The sequence below is a fragment of the Condylostylus longicornis genome, unplaced genomic scaffold (assembly GCF_029603195.1).
Source record: "Condylostylus longicornis isolate FDR11 unplaced genomic scaffold, ASM2960319v2 ptg000016l, whole genome shotgun sequence".
NCBI lineage: Eukaryota > Metazoa > Arthropoda > Insecta > Diptera > Dolichopodidae > Condylostylus > Condylostylus longicornis.
Genome location: NW_026577985.1, coordinates 4,486,002 through 4,492,292, shown reverse-complemented (window position 1 = coordinate 4,492,292; position 6,291 = coordinate 4,486,002).

Sequence of the window (6,291 nt, the reverse complement as noted above, 5' to 3'; positions counted from 1 at the left end):
GAGCAAAAGTTTTTTTACAAATTTCACACTCAATTTTTTCTTTATTTGTATGAATTTTTATGTGTCTTCTCAAATTTGTTGAGAAAGTGAAAACTTTAGCGCACACTGGACAAGTTTTATTCATTTTATTTACTAAAAAAACTTTCTTAACAAGAACTTAATTCATTTTGAAATACAAACTACTTATAGAGGTTTTCGAAAATGGTAATAGGATTTTATACAAACAGAGAGAAAAATATATAATCAAAATTTTAAAGAAAAAGATATGTGGTTTTTGATAACTTTTTTAACTTTTTTATTAAAAATTTTATTCAATACATATACAATTTTGTTTTTTTTCTTTTACTCAACTTCTTCTTCTTCCTCAGTGTCATCATCATCATCATCATCATCATCGGATAATATTTAATAGGCTCGATCGTTCTGGTGAATTCCAAATCCACTGTTCTGCTTACAATACTCTTTACTTAAAAATTGTACAAACCCATATTAAGCTGTTTTACCAGTTTCGAAGACATCTTCGAAAATCGGCTCGGTAAAAATACATCAAATGAATCGTTGACAGTAACCAGTATGCTGATACCAAATTTTGTGGCTATCCTTTTACATGCCGATATTTGGTATATTCGATCGACCTCCAATTCGCTACATTTTATAGTCTGACGAAAGTTGTTGAGACTATTTAATTGATGTTATTTATACTAAATTTCTTGTTCATAAAACCAATTGATATCATTTTTGTAGTAGTACGAATTCATATTAGCAAAATGTTTTCATTAGATAAAATTATACATTTCATATTAAAGCTAAACAAAATGTTTAAACTTCGGAAAAGATTAGAAAAAAAAAGTTTTCTTATGCGACAACAAATTACCAAAAATTACTATTGGACCAAATGTTTTAAGCTTGATAAAAATTTTAATAATCAGACTGTTCAATTATATTAAATGCAATTTTTTTGTTTTTTTCATAAAACCATTTATTATTTTATGTTTTTTTATTGTGTTTTAATATTAACATATAAATGTTACTAATAATAATAATAATAATATGACAGTATTATTTAAATTTTTGATATTTAATGGATATTGAGGTCGATGACGATGATGATATGATGATGATGCTGATGATGAAGTTGCCGGCTTCACAATGCTTCTTACATCATTGTTCTGCTTTTTGGGCGAGTTATTTTGCGACAGCAATTTAACTTTTTCTTGATCCATTTTTCTGATTTTTGAAAGTGTATCTAATAATAAGCGATTTTGGTTCTCTGATTAAATAGAATAATATTGTTTAGATCAGCATTTTTTTTAATTTATATATATTTTCAACAGCACATATTCCAATATGATTAAAACAACATTTAATTTGTTGACATTCAAATTTTTTTAAACTTGTTGAATTTTGCATGGTTAAATCGATCACATTGTAATGATTTAAAATTTTATTAATCCACTTTTTCTTTTCTTCGCCCTTCACATATATAAATTTCAAAAAATTGATGACATCGCAAAAATGCGTTTTGCCATCTGACCATTGAAAACCATGATGCTTATTCGTCAGCCAATTATTTGTATACTTTGTTTTAGATGTGAGTATATGATATCCATATGGTGGTCTTATGATAAAATGCTAAACTTCACCGTTTGAAGAAAGGCAGGCAATTTCTTTTAATATGAATTTATTGTTGTTATCTCTAAAACCTTGTACATCGATGATGACGTAATCCATGATAGTTTTTGTTTTTACTTCTGTGACTGATAACGAAATTTTAAATAAGTGTATCCTTTGTACAATAGTTTCCTATTGTACAATGTAAGATGATCATGAAAGCACCCCCTCCAATAAACGGTGGAATATCTAATACACAGAACGAGTCTGAAGTGATACTTAATGATCTTATTGCAGTTTGATTACATGTGCAATTTATCATTTCTTTTTCTTTAAATAGTTTTGACGACTTCCCCGCTCAATGGCGTAAATTCTACTAGTCTGTCATGTAGCATTAGGCAGTAAGCTGTGATATTTGCGGGTATCATTTCTGAAGTTTTCAATTCGATCCTAATATCAACCGGTCCCATTTTTAGATTTTCATTTTGATAACGAGTATCTATTATCAAAATCATAGCTTTTTCTTTAAATTCCTTTAATGTTAATAAAGCTTCAGATACAGGGTAATTGTAATAACTACTTCGAAACCTTGTGTACTCATCATAAGCAATACCGTAACGATTTCTTTCAAAAAATAAATTCATGTCTTCATACGGATAGCATTCTGAATTTAGGTAAACTTTTAGATCAGTTATATTACAATGTAACGTGGAAAATGTTAATAATGTAACGTGGTTTTTCCAATTGAGTTGTTGTTTTTACATTCCAAATATGATGATTACTATTTTGTGGTAACGATGGATATTCATACAATTCCTTAATAATAAGCGCTAATAATAATACATTGAAATGTGAAATTTATTCAGATGAAGATATTGATTTCACACAAGAAAAAACAATTGGTGGATTGCTAGGTTTTGGTAAAAGAAATCTAAAAGCAAATAGATGGCATTCATCATATGTACCAGTTGACATAAGTAGGTATTCTTGCACTCTGGGATGGGAAAAAAACATGACCTATATACGTGTGACCTCTTTAAGTGTGTCATGACCCATATAACTGGTATTGACCTTTTGAAGTATATAGGTGATACGAGTTTAATTATACGTTTTTAGGAAGTAAGAAGTTTTAGGAAGTTGGCCTGAGAAGTTAATTTACGAGTTGAGGAGTTGTCTGGTTTAACAGGTCATTAATCTTGTTTACAGAATGTTGTTTACCTGTCGAGGTCGTGTATTGCTCGACTCATATAGATTGAAAATATATTTTATGTAATGGGATATCAGGAAAGAATAGAAAGCTAAATTTATTTTTCTATAAGGATGATATGTGGTTATGTAATTATTAGAGGTAAAAAGAAGAAAAAAGACATGCATGTAAGAATTACGCATAAGAATAAAAAATTCTTGGTGCAATGACATAAACGCATAATATTATTATTATAACGTACTTATATTTATTTTTAGAATCTGAAGAGACGAAAACAAAAAAATATGCTTATAAGAGTTGCGCATAAGAATAATAAATAGGAAAAGATTCAGAGTTACCTTTAAAAAGCATTTGTTTTTGTTTTGCTGTTTTTGTTTTGTTTTTGTTTTGCTGTTCTTGTTTTTTTTTCGCGTTAAAAGAGGTAAAAGAAATAATCTTATGATGCATATACCTACATATTTGAATAATATTTTTATTTAAGGTCAGAAAATTAAATAAAAAGAAAAAAGAAAAAGTGCTGGAGGTTTAAAAATATTATGTAATAGAAGAATATATAACATAGAACTGTATTTTTAATAGTAATTACCTGGTTTTGATTATGAAGCTGTTAAGTGGAACATAAAAAATTCTTTATGTAATAATACGCATATATTATATAACATTCTTAATTTTATTTTTTATATCTAAAGAACCAAAAATAAAATATGATATGCACATATGTATATATTATGTATAATGTACAACATAGCTTAAGACCTAAATATAAGTGAAAAGAACACGCCTGTAGATAAGAATTACGGATAAGAAAAAATTAAGATGTAGGTACCTATAAAATTTTTGTTGTAATACTTATTATACAACATCCATATGCACGTAGGTCTAGTTACCTTTTATTTTAAATCTGAAAAGACTAAAATGAGCTGTAATAGAAATTCTGAAAAATTTGAAAAATTTTTAAATAACAAAAAATTTCCTATTTATTATAAAAATTTTATTTTTATTTTTCATTATACTTAATCGTTACTTATAAAAACTAAAAACTACTTTGAACTTAGTTCTAAATTTCCATGCTTATTTTTTTTAATTAAAAATTTGTTTGAATTTGCCATTTGGCAATATTCTTCTTTTTGTGAAAATAAATTCACATATTTTAACGGCATGAAAATAAAAAAGGATTGGGTGATAAACACCCAATAAATTTTCCCCTTTTGGGATATTTTTTTTCTACGCCATTTAAGGCGTAGATTTTATCTGTTTCCATTTCGGAAACAGTTATATATTTTTTTGAAAAAAAAATTTGCTGTTCATTAAACGCGTTAATAAACAATAATTCCGATTGGATACCTTACTGCAGATATAGCAATAAGGCCCTTTAAGCATGATGAACTCTTTAGCTTCCTCAAAGCTATCACATCCTACTGTAAAATAGAATGTGGAGTATTCAGCTTCCAACGTCTCATCGTCCTCCGGATTAGTCGCTTTGATGTTGTCGAAGCACCTCGGGCAAATAATTTTTTCAGCGTTATGTTTAAAGCAGGCGTCCTCAAAATCGTCATTGTCGAACACTCCTACCTTTGTATTGACAAAACGATAGAAAATGGTGCAAACTTTCCCATTGCCAGCACCTTCGACAAGTTGAAAGCATAGATAATAAATAACCCTAGATAGCCATCTCAAAGATGTTGACCTCAGCGCCATTTCGTTGTATGTTCTGTAAGAGAAACTATTTTATTTTTAGTGACACCTGTGGTGAAATTTGTAAATATTATTTCTCATTTTTATTTTCTTCTGAAATGCAATTTGAATTTATAATAATAAAATATTGTTTGTGTTTGTTTTGAAAAATCATTTCAAATCTTTATTTTTATTAATTTTTTTTGTTTTTGAATAATTTTTTTTATAAAAATCAATTGCCATGACTTGCAAGTCGTCCCTGCATGTCGATTTATTTCTCATCGAACCGCTCAGCCTCCTGTTTATATTAACACAATAATTATTTATTAATACATTTAAGGAATAATATAAGTACAAAGAAATTATTTTTTTACCATGCATAGGACATTCATTTGTAAAATACATTAGAGGCGTTATAGCATTTTTTAAAACTAAGCGAATGTTTGATTTATTACATAATGAAGCAAAATTATTTATAAAAAATCTATTAATTACAACAAAATTATTAATGAATTGACTACTTGGATATATAAGTGAGTTATTATTAGTAAATTCTCTAGCAACTATATAATCATGTAATTCAGAATTAGTATTATTATTATTATTATCACTAAATATAAAGTCATTACATGCACTACAACTTTTAGCAAGTGACTTAAATTTTTTTACAACAAACCCAGCTACGTAGGCAGAAATTTTTTTTTCTAACATTAATTGTATGCGTGATAGCTTTACTTTAGATGTTGTTTGAAAAGTTTGAGGACTTTGTACCTGTTCGTCTCCGTTTATATTTGTTGTTTCTGTTTTCTCTGCTTTGATAAAATTTTTTAAATTTTGAATTAATGATATATTTTCATCGTTCATGCAATTGGAGCCGACTGAATGAGCTGATGCCATGTTGTTGATCAAAAGTGTTTTATAATTACATGTGAACTGTTTGGAATTGGGGTTTACATTCCTATAATTTAGTGACCGTATTGATCCAAAAAAATTTTCCAACGGATCTTGGTTAAAGTTCCGCAAATATATATATTTGATTCCATTTTGTTGAAGTCTATCCCCTATTTCTTTGAAGTTCTCAATATTTTTTATAAAATTTTGTATACAAGGTGGTTTAAATATTTTATTCGCTCTTGTAAAGTACATGCTGCATAAAATGGGTTTGGCTTCATTTTCCTAGAAGTATTTCTGTACTTCTCCGAATGGTCCTCTGAGCTCCTTACCCCTTGGCGGATTCGAAGAACTACCATTCATGGAATCAAATAATCGATCCAAAAACATAATTGCGGCAGCGGTATCTCCTGCACCTTCTCCCAACACATGTGCATGTTCATTTACTTTTTTACCTGTTAAAATATTTTTAAATAAAATAAAATTTAAATAATATTAAATATAAGTAAAATATAAAAATATGGATAGGTAAAAAATACTAACCTATTTCAATTGTGTACAACATTAACTTTCCAACAGTAGCACTCAAAACTTTTACACAGTGAGATACTTTCATTTTTTTTAGGCAGTGTTGAAAAACATGCTGTTCAGTTAATTTTGTCATCCGCAAACCTGAAACTCCTGAATCTATTTCATAAAAGTTTTTAATATGATCCCATTTGGCTGTTACAGTAATATCTTCGTTTTTATAAATCAAGTTCTTTTCAATAAAATGATTTCGTATTAATTTTATTAAATGTGGGGGATCAATTATTGGATTTACGATTTTCCCATTGATTTCAAATCCACAACTTCGAAATTCTTTCCCCAAATTCATCGCTCTTATTCTCGAGTTTTCTTTTAGTGTT